We start from the raw sequence: 21,230 nt of genomic DNA on the forward strand, positions 1-21,230 counted from the left end.
AGGTAGTGGATGGACTCCAGACCGCCGCATCCAAGACATCATTGCACCACTGCAGTTGCAGCCCTTGACTACACGGAGAGGTCAGATCACGGTATCAACGCCTTAGTGCACTTGGGACATTGGGTTCATGCGGCTGGGAGTTGGGGACCAAGGAGGAGTTGTTATTTTAGCAGCAGCATCGTTTTCACACCAGACAGTCGCTTTCAACGCTCTTCATTTATCCAGCTTCCACCACTCACTATGGGATTTAGCTGTGATGAGTACGCACCTAGCATGCCAGTGAAATGCACGCTGGGACCTGTAGTTCGCCAATGCGGACTATAGTGAGATCTCATTAATCAACGCGGCTCAGCTGGTCTATCGCTACTATCGCGAGAGCAATGTGAACATTTAAAGCAGCTGGTGAGAGACTGTGTTACATGGCATTTGAGAAAGGCTTTCACGCCGAAACGCGTCATGCCATCGCTTTTAATAAAGCTCTTCCTTTGGTATCCTCGCTGTGTCCCCTCAGGTTACCTCGGCAGAAGAAAAGCGTGTGTGTTATATTTTGCGCGTTTCCCCGTGACACGCTGAGGGGACACGCCTAACAAGAAAATCGTGTGTGTTATATAGTCGCCAGTAGGTAATTATAGTTAGATCCTAGTTTCCATAGGAAAGGCGCTTTTTGTTTTGCCAATATCTTTGGCGTTGTTTGACAAATCTTCACACATTTTTCAAATTTAGTACGACACTCAGTTCAGTTGCTGTGTTGAAAGTTTCAGTGTGATCCATCAAGTGGGGCAAAGAAAAGGGGGTGTCCTAAAACGCTTTTTCCCATGTTAATTCCCATAGAGATTTTAGACACGACTACAGCCCGAACCGCCTATACAGCCGCTCACACATCCACTTCGAAAGGTAACAGTGAGAAAATAAAATTAAAAAAAACTTAGAAATTCACAGAAAAAAACAAAGGTTACAGGGACGTTATAGTTAGGAAATAGAATTTAAAAAAAACCTTAGAAATTCATTAAAAAAAATCAAAGGTTACATGGACTTTATAGAAAGTTGAAGTAGAATGAAAAAAAAACTTAAAAATTTACATATAAAAAAAAAAATATATATATATATATATATATATTTATTTTTTTTCTTCACAAACGACCCAGATTACCGAAGTTCGTGGCCCATTAACAGGTGGCGAGTCACGCCGAGCAGGTCTCCCGGCAATATATAATCCACGCAAAAAATCTTCTTCAAAGAAGAACTCGCTCTCGGAGGATAAATCACATTTTTATTTAAGGAAGGTTACGCGTTTCGACAGAAAAAACTGTCTTGATCACACCTGAAAAACAGAGAGGACAAAATTGAGGCGAAAAGATAAAACGGAGGGCAGAAAAATGATCAGAAAAGGTAAAACAGAGGGCAGAAAAACAAGCAAGAAAGGCAAAACAGAGCAAGGAACTAACAGAGGGCACCAGGTAGACAGGCAGCAGAGGGCAGCGGACTACGGGCAAGCTGCACAGGAGAACTGTTGCAGGGGGAGCTGGCATGAGACCCTGCTTAATCTTTACAGAAATTAAACCTCTAAGGGAAACACATATATAAACATAGCAGTTGCCACAAATGTAGCTCCACTTCGGTAAAGGACAAATGATCCTGACCTGCTGAGCTTGACAAAGGCAGAGCAATTATGTTTTCTCAGCAATTCCACATTGAAAGACAATCTGAAATGCTTCTTGGAGGTGAATGCATTGTTGATCTATTGGAGCGCAATGTGTGGTGACTGTGACAAGTGGGGTTATTTCTTGTTCTTACCTGGTGAGAGTGTGGTAAATATTTAAATTACCTGTACTATTTTTTATGCGGTAAAGTCTAGTAAGAATAACTCAGTCAAAATAAGAGGCAGAATCCGTGGTATTAGAGGTTCTGAAAAGGACTTTATTCCTTACAAAGGAATTATGGTTCGAACCAGGCAATCATATTCCATCACCACAAAGGTTCAGGAAGGGATCAGCCTACATTATTGACAAGTAACAATATATATATGAAAAGCATTGCATTAAGACAGATGCAGGAGGCGTAACAGCTGATAATACAGATAAGAATACACATACGTAATGAAAATAGGCGTAATAATAGGCGTATGCTAGAAACGTCATTGAAAATGATGTCACAAGTGGGTGGATCCATAAGAGAATCCTGCAGTGTCAGCAGAAATATTTGGCAGAGATGCGCGCGCAGCCGCATGACGTGTGATTGACGTGTAACTAGAGAGTGAAGGGGACTTGACATTTAGCCCTACATGTGGAGACAGAAGTCTGGGGTGTCAGGACAACCTAGTCCTAAATCATATCTAATATCTTGTGTTTAAGGAACTATATTATCTGGAAGGAAAGGTCTTCTCGGACAGATCCTATTCTATACTGACTGTTAGTGCGTGTACAAGCGTCTATGTGTCTACATGAGATGCGAGGGGGCAGGAATCTTCCATGGTAACAGGGCCTATGAATTACTTGCATAAAGACAGCGAGGCCGGGCCCTTTGCTCGGTAGCTAGAAGGATGTTTACCTAAACTACTAGACAGGAATGCATCGGATGAGGAGCAGAGCAGATAACTTGAAGGCTGAATACAGTTTTTGGCAGGCAACAGGCCGCGTCAGGCACCGTTAGCCGCGCAGGGAGTAGGACAAAGTTCATGGATACGGATGCAGGTCCAGGCTGGAGCATTTTCAGAGGCAGAAGCAGGAAAAGGCTTGATGGCAGAATTCAGGGCCTACTCGCCTGAACTGTAAAACGTGAAAAGTGAACCATATAAAGTCGGTGGCCAATCATACTTAGGAATGGACTATTTGACCCATTCATGGCGGATCTGAAAGAGGACATGTTGACGTTGGACACAATTGTATTTGCGTCTTCATAGCTTGAAGTGGAGGGAACATACATGTACTTGTAGCATGTACATGGAGCCGTTGGGGTCTAAGATAGGGGACACAATTGACCATAAAAATTTATATTTCCTCATTCCCTCCTTGTCCCCTACGGACCCTTATGAAATATCCATCTTCATCAATCCATCAATCTGTTCATATAGCATCATTTGTTCTTCCTTCTTCTTCCGGGATCTTGAATGAAAATTTGAAGGCGGGATACACGATGTGGCACACAGACCACAAATCGCTGGCCCACATTGTAGACACAAGCAGCAACTGAATAGTATGAGAAAACCAATACCTAGGAAGGATAGGATCCTCCATCCCCAGGTTGACAATATGCTCCAGAACCAACCGGACCAAGTCCAGGTGCCTGGATTCTGATGTATCTGGCTTACGATTTTATGAAGTCGAGTTATGGCTTTATACACTGACGGCGCGTTTTCTGGTATGAAAACACAGCAACTTGATCCGATGACCCTACACGCTCCGCCCCTATCGACCAGAATGACGTCAAGGACAAGACGATTTTGAAGAACAACAATCCGCATCGCAGACTGTTCCTCTGTTAAGTTGCCTAAGGCGGAAGTAGTTTCATTCACTACTGCTTCAAGGGTTCTAGTTAATCTACGTATTAGCTTACTATTAGTGACTGTACCTATGTAAGGAAAGAAACCTTTATTGAAATCTGTGTATTTCTCCCATGCTGTTTCAGTGTAGTCGACAATCGGGAGATCTCTCTGCTGTCTATTGTGTACTAAATGGGTATTCTTATGATAATCAGGCGGGGCTAGGAAAACAGGTGGCAGAAGGAATGCAATGTAACAGGTACCATCCCAATCTAGGGGTTGGCGTATGTATGCGGTGTGACCACAGATGAAGTAGGAGTGACGAGAAGCTCTAAATGTAGACTTGCCTTTATCACTGAATTCTATTACAGTGGTACATTTACTATGGCCCATGTGTATTGAACCATTCTTTCTTACACATAATTCGCCTCTAACTGGAAATACTGACATAGCGTGCAAGATTGGTGTAGCTTCGGATTCAACATTCAGGATCATGAGGTTAAGTGTAAAGTTACCTAATCCATATACTTCATTTTCTAGATCAGTCCCTGTTCTTTTGGGAAGTCCCTCCTTGTTAGGGTAGCAGACTTTAAGTAAAACTAGGTTCAGGTTTCCCCATACCCAGTTGTCTTGATAAACTACTGAATTTGAATCTAGGGAATTAATCAAACTAAACCATGCTCCACAGGAGCCATTGTGTGTGAATGGATACGGAAAGAGGGGCAGAACTCCTTTGTATTTCTGATAGGGAGGGAGTCGGCCACATATCCAACAATTTGTAGCATTGCTGGTCTGATGGGAATGATGTAACATACTAATGAATGTGTTGTTGCGCAGCGCAAGTCTATAGGACAACTCATGCGGGGGTAATTCGCTAAAAGAATGTTCGGCAGTAGCATTGAAAGCACGCTTGGAAATAGGGTAATACATGTGTAAAAATATACTGACAGTAATAATCAGAAGACTTAGAAAAAACATAATTAATAATGTCACTATGCAGTGACTACGAAGTGATTTACAGTACGCATGTTTCTTGAGCTGTTTCTGTCTATTTCTCTCTCTATTTCGGTCTAGAGGATACATGTCAGAGACAAATTCAACCGATTCACCTTGAAGAGGACTTAAACAATCAAATTGTCTGACTTGCTAGACCTTAGTTTCAGTTTATAGTTCTCCTTTTCTGGCCCATCAACCAGGGGGAGTTTTAAGTCAATCTGTGAGGGAATGCAGGGCTGAAAGTTCGATTCAGTTGGTAGTCCATGAAATTTTTTTATATGGCTCGAGTGCAACCACCCTTTACGTCCCTCAATCTTCACAGCTGTCCTTGTGGTCAATAAGACGAGTTTAGGCGACTGCCAGCGAGGCTCCAGCGGGTTCCTCCTGTCGAAATTTCTTACAAGCACCAGGTCACCTGGAACCACGTCATGGGGCTTCACCTCAGTGTTATCGGGAAAAGCTGCAGCTACCTGTGAACGACAAGATTGTAGTGCAGACATCAAGGAAGCCAGGTAATCTGTCAACATATTACAATCAACATCAGTGATTTTACGAGGTATAGGCGTCCCCCACATATTTGGTGGTCTACCGAAGATCACCTCATACGGGGATAGCCCTGTTCGAGAGTGTGCTACCATTCTCATGTAAAAGAGCGCAACCGGCAAGGCTACTATCCAGTCGACACCTTTCTCTCTACAGATTTTTGCAAGTCGTATTTTCAGGGTCTGATTATGACGTTCCACGAGACCTGCTGCCTCGGGATGTCGGACACAGTGGAATTTCCATTGATAGCCTAACAAGAGTGAAATGTGCTTCATTAACTCGGATGAGAACGGCTGGCCATTATCTGAGTACACGATACGGGGCAAACCATACCGTGGGAAGAATTCACGAACTAATTGCTTGGCAGTAGTCGGGGCAGTGTAATCTGAGACGGGATACGCCTCTGTCCACCGGGAAAGAGCGCATACAACTACAAGGACATATTTGAATCCTCGACATCGTTCCATCTGGATATAATCCATCTGGAGGACTTCAAAAGGGTGATCGGGGGGTTGGAATCCACCCTGTTCTACAGGTACGCCTTTTCCTGGATTGAACTGACAACAAATCATGCAGGTGCGTACTTTCTGTTTAGCTGCTGCTCGCAAGTGTTTATTGAACCAAATGTGTTGAATACTGTCTAGCATAGCTTTCTCTCCTAGGTGCGCTGGACTATGTATTGTGTTAATGATGACTTGAACCATTGAGTCGGGGAGAAACCATATAGATTTTCCCTTCGTCATCCATCCTTGATCCGTTTGGATCCCTCCTAATTCAGTCCATCTCTTTATTTCTTCTGGTGTAGCATGTGTCTGTATGTCAATTACATCAAGGGCGGGATTTAATGTACTACAACGTCTGATTTCTATGTGTGGCTGGAACAATGTCAATTCATAACCCGTCAGTCTGGCTAAAGTCAAGTGTTGTGTTTGGGTCCGGTTCAAGAGAACCTCTACTGCGTGTGGTACTTGTACTGTCAATTGATGTCCTAACACTATGGCATCGCTTTGTCTGATTGCTAAAGCTGTTGCTGCGACTGATTTCAGACACGCAGGAAGAGCCTGAGCTACGGGATCTAATGTGCTAGAAAAGTAAGCGCATGGTTTGTGTGATCCTGCTTGTTCCTGCGTGAGTACTGACAAAGCAGTACCTTCACGTTCTGTAACAAAGAGTGTAAAACGTTTGCTGTAACATGGTGTTGCTAAAACAGGTGCTTGGCATAAAGCTTTCTTTAAGCTTTCAAAAGCTTGTGTATGTTCCTGAGTCCAAGGGCGGACAGTCGATGTCGCTGCCTCCTGTGTTGTCAACTGAATGAGTGGTTTTGCTAGAAATGCATATTGAGGGATCCACTGCCTACAGTACGAGGTGAGGCCTATGAATGCCCGTACCTCCTTTTGTGTCTTGGGTGGCGGCATGTTAACAATTAACTGGATACGGTCGGGTGTAAGCTGTCTTCCCCCCTTGGACAGCAAGTGCCCAAGGTACACAACTTGCTGGACACAGAATTGCAGCTTTGAAGGGGACACTTTGTGCCCCTTGTCGGCTAAGAAATGTAAAACCGTCAGTGATGCTTTTTCACATTCAGGTTCGCTTCGGGCGGTGATCAGCAGATCATCGACATATTGAAGCAGGGCAGTGTTAGCTGGCATGTGGATACTGTCAAGTTCTCTTTTCAGTGCTTGGCTATAGATGCTGGGGCTTTCTGTGAATCCTTGAGGTGCGCGTGCGAATTTAAAACTTCGTCCATTTAAACTGAATCCAAACAAATATTGGCTTTCCGGATCGATTGGGACGCTAAAGAAAGCGTTCTTGAGATCAATTACAGTAAAGAACGTTGCTTCTGAATCTATGGCTGTTAGCAATGAAGAGATATCTGGGACCACGGGGTATTGTGGTACAATGCATTTATTTAATTCTCGCAGATCAATAACTAATCTATATACTGGGGGTGCTTTTGGATCAGTTCGTTTAAGAATCGGAATTATCGGGGAATTACATACATTGGAGTCGGTTTCCACAACCACTCCTTGTGCAATGAGCTCGTCAATGATTTGCAGTAAAGCCACTACAGCATCTGGTGGTAACTTGTATTGTCGCATTCGTGGTAGTACCACTCCTGTTTTGAGTGTGACTCGATATGGTGTGATGTGCATACAACCTACATCAGTGGGGCCTTGCGCCCATAAATGTGCAGGTAGATTCTGTAACCGGTGATCCATGTCTCTAGACACGTAGTGACCTTTAAAGTCACGCAAAAATAGTCGTACTCCTTCCGGAGAACAACATATTACAGCTCCTAGAGCCTTCAATGTTTTTATACCTAACAAGTTTTCTGGACATGATTTCGTAAGCAATAGATCTGTAGTCCGTGTTAACGGACCGACTGTGAATGCAAGCGGTTGCGATACTTCGTTAATAGTGGGCTTTCCTGAGAAACCAAAGGAAATATTTTGTGAGCCTGAGAGGGGTGCCCCTGGGACTTCGCTATGACTGATAGTGGTTCTGCTTGCCCCTGTATCGAGTAGAAACTTTCTGTCTTTTCCTAATACTTGACTCTGTACGTAAGGACCCTCTTGATCTACGGGAACCTCAATAAGGGGTAGGCCAACTTCCCTCTCTAGGCTATTTCATGTGTAGCGCTGATACTCTGGGTAGTCGTTTTGTGCATACTGGTACATCTGTTGTGTCGTGTTTTGTGTTGCAGCAATAGGCTGTGGCTGTTGTTGTTGTTGTTGTTGTGGTACGGTCTGCTGTACAGCTGGCATAGGCTGTATATTCTGAGGTACTTGTGGTTGGATCTGATCCTGTCTAGGCGGACGTGGTCTCTCTTTCGTTATACCCGTAGAGATATTATGTTTTAAAACTGCGCAGTCGTGTATATAATGACCTGGCTGTTTACAATAGTTGCATGTCCCTCTAACGGGACCCGTTGAATCATTGGACTGTGTCGTACCCTTTTTATGACCGTCAGCTGGAACTGACTGAGCAACAAGCATTTTCATTTTCGTGTCTTTCATACGTCTTTGTTCATGTTCTTGTTCTTCTCTAATTCTATTGTGATGATATTGTAACATTTGTAACATCTGAGACGGTGTGTTACCTTGCCAAGTACTCTCGAATTTTAATACTCTACTCTTAACTTGGGGCAGGGAATTCTCAACTAATTTTGTCACAAACAGATGTGGATACGACTCACTACTTGCTTTTATGCCACTATTAATACCAAAACATTTTTCAAATCGGGAATAGAAATCACTGGTGTCTTCATCTTGTTTTTGTTTACAGGCTGAGATTGCACCCCAGTCTTCCTTTTTCGTAGTTAATAAACGTGGTAGTACCTGCACTAATAATCCTGGTAATACTGTAGTCTTTTCCCCAAGCCCTGAACCTGCAGCTTGGGCCTTTTCTTCGTTTTCTAATGCTGTCCAATCTATCTTTTGGTCTCCCACCTCCCATTCCTTTTCTTTGAGTTTCTCGTAAATACCGGCAGGCAATAAGACCTTTAATATTTTCATAATGTCAGGGTAAGTATACTCTCCCATGAGTAACATGTCTTTTATCTCACGGTGGAAACCCGCTGGGTCTTTGTCATGGCTAGGTACTACTTTCTTCTTTTCTAATAATTCAATTTTAGTTATGGGCGTGTACACAAACACGCGTTTAAAAATATTGTCATCACCTCTGACTGGGTGCACTTCGCGTAAGGGATTCTGTCTGTCTATGTGATACGTTTTTCTTTCCTTGGGGGGAACTGAAACATGTTCTGGGCATACGAAGACAATGTACTGGTGTCGATATTCTAGAATTTCTTTAATTAAATCAGTACCTGAACCTCTCCATTTATTCGTGAGTAATTCTATCAGTATATCAGGTAGGGGACCAGGATCGGAGTGTTGGCTTCTATACAATATAACGAGGTGTTGTATCATGTATATACCAGCTAAACGCTATTCGTCTGGGGTAAGGTTCAAAAACGTGTGTGCTAGCGCATCATCACTGTATTTTTCAGAACTGTCAGCCCATTGTACTGCTGACCTGGCTAATTCTCGTTCATCCATAGAATCAAGCATATGATACCCCCTTCGGTCTCGGAGTAATTTATCAGCAGCCTGGAATAAGTGTTCAGGGGACTTCGTATTTAGCATAGGGGCTTGAAAATGTCTGTTACATTCTGGACGTATCGGGCGTATCGGGTCATTAAAGTATCTGGTATTGTTACAAGGTCTTCCCCTACCTACATAAGCTATCGTTTCTAATTGTCCTGTGGGCATTTCTGATTCTTCCTCCTCCTCTCCCTCTGATTCAGTTTTGTCTGCCTCCAATCTGGCTTTATGTATTCGTTCTACTTCTTTGCGGATCTTTCGGCACATAACTACTATACACGTCTGTTTATCATGTTTTCCCTCTGATATATTCTGACCCCATCTGGTAAGTACTTGCATTTCATCCTGATCTACCTCGGACCTATCTCTGTCTCTGATCAAGCAGTTTATGGAGAAGCGTAACAGTAGTCTCTGTATATCCACTTTCTGGTATTCCATGGCTTCGTCAATACTTTCAGGGCCTTGCCCTGTTTGGACAAAGCGATATATATTGTCTAGATGATTAACCATTCCTGGTAGTGTCGTTAAATATAGTGAAGCTCGTCGTATACGTAGTGATGATAGCAGCATTCTATCATTTTTACCGGGCACTGGATCATATCTACAATCTACAAGATGTTCCTTAAACATGTCGGACGTTGCTATTTGGGGTGTACGTTGGTTTGCTAAATCTCTAAGAGACGATTTACTTCGTGATGGTGGCGTGGCAAAAATTGCTGTCGCACCTTCTGAGGTGCTAGGCACGAAAGGATTTGTGGGATGTAAGGTAGAAACTGTGGATGCAGGAAAAGCGGTGGAAACAGATGAACCTGTTGGATTATGCGGAGGAGTTTGTTGTTGCGGAGGTGGGGGCAGATGATCTCGGTGTTGAGCACCATCGACAGGTGGCGTGTGTGGTGGATCATTAACATATTCGGGAGCTACATCGTCTAAATAGGAGGAAAGGAAAATATCTTTTGCGGTCTTGGGATGTGCTTTAGTCGGGAGTAATGGGGGTGGCAAATCTTTCGGTATTTCCGGGGTGGCCTTGGGTAAACCCTCGGCCAGAAGAGGATACATACCATTCATAAAAGTGTTTCGTTGTCTGTCTACTTGTTCTGATTTTACTCGAATACCTTCCTCAACTAATACGTTTTCTCGGGCTTTATTTGAGTTCTCCCTACTTTTCTCTTCCTGTCTGAGCGCTTTCTCTGTGCGCCTATGCGATTCTTTACGCCATAGTTCAATGGCATCTTTCTGTGACTGTCTGGCTTTCTTTTTCCATAATTCTTCTTCTACTCTCATGATGCAATCTGCATCCCATGTCCCAGCTGCGGGCCACCTCTGACTTTCTGCTAGATCCTTGGTGTAGTCCACCCATAAGTCAAGATATAATACGGCATCTAGGCCATGTTTATGATACATGAAATACCCTGGAGTGTCCCTAGGTGGAATGGGAACAGCTTCTTCGAGTACTCCTTTTCTAGTTTTGATCTGTCTTAATTTTGAAAAGAACGGCATCTTTAAACCTTGCTACTTGGTTCTTACTCGAACTGGACTTGAACACAATTAATACGATAAACACAATAATGAACACTCATTCATACCACAATTTTTAAACACAGTAAAACATTTAACATTTAACATTTAATATTTAACGAACAATGATAATTAGAAGAAAACTAGTTACTGACATAATACTAATACTAGATAATACTGAATTATATACATGAACATACTAGATATACTGCTAAACAGTACAGATACACTGCTAAAACAGTGCAGACCGGATTTGTGTACCCAAACCCGTCATGACCGGCACAAATTAATGTGCACGTCTAAATGCCTCCCCGGCAACGGTACTCACCGGGTAGCGCGGAACGGAAGGCCTCGGAACTGAACTGAACTGGACCGGACTGGACTCGACTGGACTCGACTCGACTCGGAACTTCGGAACCTGGTGGGCCTCTGTATACCTCGGATCTTGCTCTCTCAGCTAGGCTCTGGTCGGGATACTTCGCACTTCTCACCGCCTCGTCTGGGTGTTGATCGCAGCCTCAGTCACCCCCGCTTGGCCGGAGGGAGATACAGGAAATCCTGCGGGTACGCGTTTTTGTCCGTTCAGCTGTGGCAGGGGACCGGGCCTGCAACGCACCTCCGGCGCGTGAGATGAGAAAGTGTCCCTATTCGGGCGCCAATTTATGTGGTAAATATTTAAATTACCTGTACTATTTTTTATGCGGTAAAGTCTAGTAAGAATAACTCAGTCAAAATAAGAGGCAGAATCCGTGGTATTAGAGGTTCTGAAAAGGACTTTATTCCTTACAAAGGAATTATGGTTCGAACCAGGCAATCATATTCCATCACCACAAAGGTTCAGGAAGGGATCAGCCTACATTATTGACAAGTAACAATATATATATGAAAAGCATTGCATTAAGACAGATGCAGGAGGCGTAACAGCTGATAATACAGATAAGAATACACATACGTAATGAAAATAGGCGAGGCTCCAGCGGGTTCCTCCTGTCGAAATTTCTTACAAGCACCAGGTCACCTGGAACCACGTCATGGGGCTTCACCTCAGTGTTATCGGGAAAAGCTGCAGCTACCTGTGAACGACAAGATTGTAGTGCAGACATCAAGGAAGCCAGGTAATCTGTCAACATATTACAATCAACATCAGTGATTTTACGAGGTATAGGCGTCCCCCACATATTTGGTGGTCTACCGAAGATCACCTCATACGGGGATAGCCCTGTTCGAGAGTGTGCTACCATTCTCATGTAAAAGAGCGTAACCGGCAAGGCTACTATCCAGTCGACACCTTTCTCTCTACAGATTTTTGCAAGTCGTATTTTCAGGGTCTGATTATGACGTTCCACGAGACCTGCTGCCTCGGGATGTCGGACACAGTGGAATTTCCATTGATAGCCTAACAAGAGTGAAATGTGCTTCATTAACTCGGATGAGAACGGCTGGCCATTATCTGAGTACACGATACGGGGCAAACCATACCGTGGGAAGAATTCACGAACTAATTGCTTGGCAGTAGTCGGGGCAGTGTAATCTGAGACGGGATACGCCTCTGTCCACCGGGAAAGAGCGCATACAACTACAAGGACATATTTGAATCCTCGACATCGTTCCATCTGGATATAATCCATCTGGAGGACTTCAAAAGGGTGATCGGGGGGTTGGAATCCACCCTGTTCTACAGGTACGCCTTTTCCTGGATTGAACTGACAACAAATCATGCAGGTGCGTACTTTCTGTTTAGCTGCTGCTCGCAAGTGTTTATTGAACCAAATGTGTTGAATACTGTCTAGCATAGCTTTCTCTCCTAGGTGCGCTGGACTATGTATTGTGTTAATGATGACTTGAACCATTGAGTCGGGGAGAAACCATATAGATTTTCCCTTCGTCATCCATCCTTGATCCGTTTGGATCCCTCCTAATTCAGTCCATCTCTTTATTTCTTCTGGTGTAGCATGTGTCTGTATGTCAATTACATCAAGGGCGGGATTTAATGTACTACAACGTCTGATTTCTATGTGTGGCTGGAACAATGTCAATTCATAACCCGTCAGTCTGGCTAAAGTCAAGTGTTGTGTTTGGGTCCGGTTCAAGAGAACCTCTACTGCGTGTGGTACTTGTACTGTCAATTGATGTCCTAACACTATGGCATCGCTTTGTCTGATTGCTAAAGCTGTTGCTGCGACTGATTTCAGACACGCAGGAAGAGCCTGAGCTACGGGATCTAATGTGCTAGAAAAGTAAGCGCATGGTTTGTGTGATCCTGCTTGTTCCTGCGTGAGTACTGACAAAGCAGTACCTTCACGTTCTGTAACAAAGAGTGTAAAACGTTTGCTGTAACATGGTGTTGCTAAAACAGGTGCTTGGCATAAAGCTTTCTTTAAGCTTTCAAAAGCTTGTGTATGTTCCTGAGTCCAAGGGAGGACAGTCGATGTCGCTGCCTCCTGTGTTGTCAACTGAATGAGTGGTTTTGCTAGAAATGCATATTGAGGGATCCACTGCCTACAGTACGAGGTGAGGCCTATGAATGCTCGTACCTCCTTTTGTGTCTTGGGTGGCGGCATGTTAACAATTAACTGGATACGGTCGGGTGTAAGCTGTCTTCCCCCCTTGGACAGCAAGTGCCCAAGGTACACAACTTGCTGGACACAGAATTGCAGCTTTGAAGGGGACACTTTGTGCCCCTTGTCGGCTAAGAAATGTAAAACCGTCAGTGATGCTTTTTCACATTCAGGTTCGCTTCGGGCGGTGATCAGCAGATCATCGACATATTGAAGCAGGGCAGTGTTAGCTGGCATGTGGATACTGTCAAGTTCTCTTTTCAGTGCTTGGCTATAGATGCTGGGGCTTTCTGTGAATCCTTGAGGTGCGCGTGCGAATTTAAAACTTCGTCCATTTAAACTGAATCCAAACAAATATTGGCTTTCCGGATCGATTGGGACGCTAAAGAAAGCGTTCTTGAGATCAATTACAGTAAAGAACGTTGCTTCTGAATCTATGGCTGTTAGCAATGAAGAGATATCTGGGACCACGGGGTATTGTGGTACAATGCATTTATTTAATTCTCGCAGATCAATAACTAATCTATATACTGGGGGTGCTTTTGGATCAGTTCGTTTAAGAATCGGAATTATCGGGGAATTACATACATTGGAGTCGGTTTCCACAACCACTCCTTGTGCAATGAGCTCGTCAATGATTTGCAGTAAAGCCACTACAGCATCTGGTGGTAACTTGTATTGTCGCATTCGTGGTAGTACCACTCCTGTTTTGAGTGTGACTCGATATGGTGTGATGTGCATACAACCTACATCAGTGGGGCCTTGCGCCCATAAATGTGCAGGTAGATTCTGTAACCGGTGATCCATGTCTCTAGACACGTAGTGACCTTTAAAGTCACGCAAAAATAGTCGTACTCCTTCCGGAGAACAACATATTACAGCTCCTAGAGCCTTCAATGTTTTTATACCTAACAAGTTTTCTGGACATGATTTCGTAAGCAATAGATCTGTAGTCCGTGTTAACGGACCGACTGTGAATGCAAGCGGTTGCGATACTTCGTTAATAGTGGGCTTTCCTGAGAAACCAAAGGAAATATTTTGTGAGCCTGAGAGGGGTGCCCCTGGGACTTCGCTATGACTGATAGTGGTTCTGCTTGCCCCTGTATCGAGTAGAAACTTTCTGTCTTTTCCTAATACTTGACTCTGTACGTAAGGACCCTCTTGATCTACGGGAACCTCAATAAGGGGTAGGCCAACTTCCCTCTCTAGGCTATTTCATGTGTAGCGCTGATACTCTGGGTAGTCGTTTTGTGCATACTGGTACATCTGTTGTGTCGTGTTTTGTGTTGCAGCAATAGGCTGTGGCTGTTGTTGTTGTTGTTGTTGTTGTTGTGGTACGGTCTGCTGTACAGCTGGCATAGGCTGTATATTCTGAGGTACTTGTGGTTGGATCTGATCCTGTCTAGGCGGACGTGGTCTCTCTTTCGTTATACCCGTAGAGATATTATGTTTTAAAACTGCACAGTCGTGTATATAATGACCTGGCTGTTTACAATAGTTGCATGTCCCTCTAACGGGACCCGTTGAATCATTGGACTGTGTCGTACCCTTTTTATGACCGTCAGCTGGAACTGACTGAGCAACAAGCATTTTCATTTTCGTGTCTTTCATACGTCTTTGTTCATGTTCTTGTTCTTCTCTAATTCTATTGTGATGATATTGTAACATTTGTAACATCTGAGACGGTGTGTTACCTTGCCAAGTACTCTCGAATTTTAATACTCTACTCTTAACTTGGGGCAGGGAATTCTCAACTAATTTTGTCACAAACAGATGTGGATACGACTCACTACTTGCTTTTATGCCACTATTAATACCAAAACATTTTTCAAATCGGGAATAGAAATCACTGGTGTCTTCATCTTGTTTTTGTTTACAGGCTGAGATTGCACCCCAGTCTTCCTTTTTCGTAGTTAATAAACGTGGTAGTACCTGCACTAATAATCCTGGTAATACTGTAGTCTTTTCCCCAAGCCCTGAACCTGCAGCTCGGGCCTTTTCTTCGTTTTCTAATGCTGTCCAATCTATCTTTTGGTCTCCCACCTCCCATTCCTTTTCTTTGAGTTTCTCGTAAATACCGGCAGGCAATAAGACCTTTAATATTTTCATAATGTCAGGGTAAGTATACTCTCCCATGAGTAACATGTCTTTTATCTCACGGTGGAAACCCGCTGGGTCTTTGTCATGGCTAGGTACTACTTTCTTCATTTCTAATAATTCAATTTTAGTTATGGGCGTGTACACAAACACGCGTTTAAAAATATTGTCATCACCTCTGACTGGGTGCACTTCGAGTAAGGGATTCTGTCTGTCTATGTGATACGTTTTTCTTTCCTTGGGGGGAACTGAAACATGTTCTGGGCATACGAAGACAATGTACTGGTGTCGATATTCTAGAATTTCTTTAATTAAATCAGTACCTGAACCTCTCCATTTATTCGTGAGTAATTCTATCAGTATATCAGGTAGGGGACCAGGATCGGAGTGTTGGCTTCTATACAAGATAACGAGGTGTTGTATCATGTATATACCAGCTAAACGCTGTTCGTCTGGGGTAAGGTTCAAAAACGTGTGTGCTAGCGCATCATCACTGTATTTTTCAGAACTGTCAGCCCATCGTACTGCTGACCTGGCTAATTCTTGTTCATCCATAGAATCAAGCATATGATACCCCCTTCGGTCTCGGAGTAATTTATCAGCAGCCTGGAATAAGTGTTCAGGGGACTTCGTATTTAGCATAGGGGCTTGAAAATGTCTGTTACATTCTGGACGTATCGGGCGTATCGGGTCATTAAAGTATCTGGTATTGTTACAAGGTCTTCCCCTACCTACATAAGCTATCGTTTCTAATTGTCCTGTGGGCATTTCTGATTCTTCCTCCTCCTCTCCCTCTGATTCAGTTTTGTCTGCCTCCAATCTGGCTTTATGTATTCGTTCTACTTCTTTGCGGATCTTTCGGCACATAACTACTATACACGTCTGTTTATCATGTTTTCCCTCTGATATATTTTGACCCCATCTGGTAAGTACTTGCATTTCATCCTGATCTACCTCGGACCTATCTCTGTCTCTGATCAAGCAGTTTATGGAGAAGCGTAACAGTAGTCTCTGTATATCCACTTTCTGGTATTCCATGGCTTCGTCAATACTTTCAGGGCCTTGCCCTGTTTGGACAAAGCGATATAAATTGTCTAGATGATTAACCATTCCTGGTAGTGTCGTTAAATATAGTGAAGCTCGTCGTATACGTAGTGATGATAGCAGCATTCTATCATTTTTACCGGGCACTGGATCATATCTACAATCTACAAGATGTTCCTTAAACATGTCGGACGTTGCTATTTGGGGTGTACGTTGGTTTGCTAAATCTCTAAGAGACGATTTACTTCGTGATGGTGGCGTGGCAAAAATTGCTGTCGCACCTTCTGAGGTGCTAGGCACGAAAGGATTTGTGGGATGTAAGGTAGAAACTGTGGATGCAGGAAAAGCGGTGGAAACAGATGAACCTGTTGGATTATGCGGAGGAGTTTGTTGTTGCGGAGGTGGGGGCAGATGATCTCGGTGTTGAGCACCATCGACAGGTGGCGTGTGTGGTGGATCATTAACATATTCGGGAGCTACATCGTCTAAATAGGAGGAAAGGAAAATATCTTTTGCGGTCTTGGGATGTGCTTTAGTCGGGAGTAATGGGGGTGGCAAATCTTTCGGTATTTCCGGGGTGGCCTTGGGTAAACCCTCGGCCAGAAGAGGATACATACCATTCATAAAAGTGTTTCGTTGTCTGTCTACTTGTTCTGATTTTACTCGAATACCTTCCTCAACTAATACGTTTTCTCGGGCTTTATTTGAGTTCTCCCTACTTTTCTCTTCCTGTCTGAGCGCTTTCTCTGTGCGCCTATGCGATTCTTTACGCCATAGTTCAATGGCATCTTTCTGTGACTGTCTGGCTTTCTTTTTCCATAATTCTTCTTCTACTCTCATGATGCAATCTGCATCCCATGTCCCAGCTGCGGGCCACCTCTGACTTTCTGCTAGATCCTTGGTGTAGTCCACCCATAAGTCAAGATATAATACGGCATCTAGGCCATGTTTATGATACATGAAATACCCTGGAGTGTCCCTAGGTGGAATGGGAACAGCTTCTTCGAGTACTCCTTTTCTAGTTTTGATCTGTCTTAATTTTGAAAAGAACGGCATCTTTAAACCTTGCTACTTGGTTCTTACTCGAACTGGACTTGAACACAATTAATACGATAAACACAATAATGAACACTCATTCATACCACAATTTTTAAACACAGTAAAACATTTAACATTTAACATTTAATATTTAACGAACAATGATAATTAGAAGAAAACTAGTTACTGACATAATACTAATACTAGATAATACTGAATTATATACATGAACATACTAGATATACTGCTAAACAGTACAGATACACTGCTAAAACAGTGCAGACCGGATTTGTGTACCCAAACCCGTCATGACCGGCACAAATTAATGTGCACGTCTAAATGCCTCCCCGGCAACGGTACTCACCGGGTAGCGCGGAACGGAAGGCCTCGGAACTGAACTGAACTGGACCGGACTGGACTCGACTGGACTCGACTCGACTCGGAACTTCGGAACCTGGTGGGCCTCTGTATACCTCGGATCTTGCTCTCTCAGCTAGGCTCTGGTCGGGATACTTCGCACTTCTCACCGCCTCGTCTGGGTGTTGATCGCAGCCTCAGTCACCCCCGCTTGGCCGGAGGGAGATACAGGAAATCCTGCGGGTACGCGTTTTTGTCCGTTCAGCTGTGGCAGGGGACCGGGCCTGCAACGCACCTCCGGCGCGTGAGATGAGAAAGTGTCCCTATTCGGGCGCCAATTTATGTGGTAAATATTTAAATTACCTGTACTATTTTTTATGCGGTAAAGTCTAGTAAGAATAACTCAGTCAAAATAAGAGGCAGAATCCGTGGTATTAGAGGTTCTGAAAAGGACTTTATTCCTTACAAAGGAATTATGGTTCGAACCAGGCAATCATATTCCATCACCACAAAGGTTCAGGAAGGGATCAGCCTACATTATTGACAAGTAACAATATATATATGAAAAGCATTGCATTAAGACAGATGCAGGAGGCGTAACAGCTGATAATACAGATAAGAATACACATACGTAATGAAAATAGGCGAGGCTCCAGCGGGTTCCTCCTGTCGAAATTTCTTACAAGCACCAGGTCACCTGGAACCACGTCATGGGGCTTCACCTCAGTGTTATCGGGAAAAGCTGCAGCTACCTGTGAACGACAAGATTGTAGTGCAGACATCAAGGAAGCCAGGTAATCTGTCAACATATTACAATCAACATCAGTGATTTTACGAGGTATAGGCGTCCCCCACATATTTGGTGGTCTACCGAAGATCACCTCATACGGGGATAGCCCTGTTCGAGAGTGTGCTACCATTCTCATGTAAAAGAGCGCAACCGGCACGGCTACTATCCAGTCGACACCTTTCTCTCTACAGATTTTTGCAAGTCGTATTTTCAGGGTCTGATTATGACGTTCCACGAGACCTGCTGCCTCGGGATGTCGGACACAGTGGAATTTCCATTGATAGCCTAACAAGAGTGAAATGTGCTTCATTAACTCGGATGAGAACGGCTGGCCATTATCTGAGTACACGATACGGGGCAAACCATACCGTGGGAAGAATTCACGAACTAATTGCTTGGCAGTAGTCGGGGCAGTGTAATCTGAGACGGGATACGCCTCTGTCCACCGGGAAAGAGCGCATACAACTACAAGGACATATTTGAATCCTCAACATCGTTCCATCTGGATATAATCCATCTGGAGGACTTCAAAAGGGTGATCGGGGGGTTGGAATCCACCCTGTTCTACAGGTACGCCTTTTCCTGGATTGAACTGACAACAAATCATGCAGGTGCGTACTTTCTGTTTAGCTGCTGCTCGCAAGTGTTTATTGAACCAAATGTGTTGAATACTGTCTAGCATAGCTTTCTCTCCTAGGTGCGCTGGACTATGTATTGTGTTAATGATGACTTGAACCATTGAGTCGGGGAGAAACCATATAGATTTTCCCTTCGTCATCCATCCTTGATCCGTTTGGATCCCTCCTAATTCAGTCCATCTCTTTATTTCTTCTGGTGTAGCATGTGTCTGTATGTCAATTACATCAAGGGCGGGATTTAATGTACTACAACGTCTGATTTCTATGTGTGGCTGGAACAATGTCAATTCATAACCCGTCAGTCTGGCTAAAGTCAAGTGTTGTGTTTGGGTCCGGTTCAAGAGAACCTCTACTGCGTGTGGTACTTGTACTGTCAATTGATGTCCTAACACTATGGCATCGCTTTGTCTGATTGCTAAAGCTGTTGCTGCGACTGATTTCAGACACGCAGGAAGAGCCTGAGCTACGGGATCTAATGTGCTAGAAAAGTAAGCGCATGGTTTGTGTGATCCTGCTTGTTCCTGCGTGAGTACTGACAAAGCAGTACCTTCACGTTCTGTAACAAAGAGTGTAAAACGTTTGCTGTAACATGGTGTTGCTAAAACAGGTGCTTGGCATAAAGCTTTCTTTAAGCTTTCAAAAGCTTGTGTATGTTCCTGAGTCCAAGGGAGGACAGTCGATGTCGCTGCCTCCTGTGTTGTCAACTGAATGAGTGGTTTTGCTAGAAATGCATATTGAGGGATCCACTGCCTACAGTACGAGGTGAGGCCTATGAATGCCCGTACCTCCTTTTGTGTCTTGGGTGGCGGCATGTTAACAATTAACTGGATACGGTCGGGTGTAAGCTGTCTTCCCCCCTTGGACAGCAAGTGCCCAAGGTACACAACTTGCTGGACACAGAATTGCAGCTTTGAAGGGGACACTTTGTGCCCCTTGTCGGCTAAGAAATGTAAAACCGTCAGTGATGCTTTTTCACATTCAGGTTCGCTTCGGGCGGTGATCAGCAGATCATCGACATATTGAAGCAGGGCATTGTTAGCTGGCATGTGGCTACTGTCAAGTTCTCTTTTCAGTGCTTGGCTATAGATGCTGGGGCTTTCTGTGAATCCTTGAGGTGCGCGTGCGAATTTAAAACTTCGTCCATTTAAACTGAATCCAAACAAATATTGGCTTTCCGGATCGATTGGGACGCTAAAGAAAGCGTTCTTGAGATCAATTACAGTAAAGAACGTTGCTTCTGAATCTATGGCTGTTAGCAATGAAGAGATATCTGGGACCACGGGGTATTGTGGTACAATGCATTTATTTAATTCTCGCAGATCAATAACTAATCTATATACTGGGGGTGCTTTTGGATCAGTTCGTTTAAGAATCGGAATTATCGGGGAATTACATACATTGGAGTCGGTTTCCACAACCACTCCTTGTGCAATGAGCTCGTCAATGATTTGCAGTAAAGCCACTACAGCATCTGGTGGTAACTTGTATTGTCGCATTCGTGGTAGTACCACTCCTGTTTTGAGTGTGACTCGATATGGTGTGATGTGCATACAACCTACATCAGTGGGGCCTTGCGCCCATAAATGTGCAGGTAGATTCTGTAACCGGTGATCCATGTCTCTAGACACGTAGTGACCTTTAAAGTCACGCAAAAATAGTCGTACTCCTTCCGGAGAACAACATATTACAGCTCCTAGAGCCTTCAATGTTTTTATACCTAACAAGTTTTCTGGACATGATTTCGTAAGCAATAGATCTGTAGTCCGTGTTAACGGACCGACTGTGAATGCAAGCGGTTGCGATACTTCGTTAATAGTGGGCTTTCCTGAGAAACCAAAGGAAATATTTTGTGAGCCTGAGAGGGGTGCCCCTGGGACTTCGCTATGACTGATAGTGGTTCTGCTTGCCCCTGTATCGAGTAGAAACTTTCTGTCTTTTCCTAATACTTGACTCTGTACGTAAGGACCCTCTTGATCTACGGGAACCTCAATAAGGGGTAGGCCAACTTCCCTCTCTAGGCTATTTCATGTGTAGCGCTGATACTCTGGGTAGTCGTTTTGTGCATACTGG

The sequence above is a fragment of the Triturus cristatus genome, chromosome 2_1, assembly GCF_964204655.1.
Source record: "Triturus cristatus chromosome 2_1, aTriCri1.1, whole genome shotgun sequence".
NCBI lineage: Eukaryota > Metazoa > Chordata > Amphibia > Caudata > Salamandridae > Triturus > Triturus cristatus.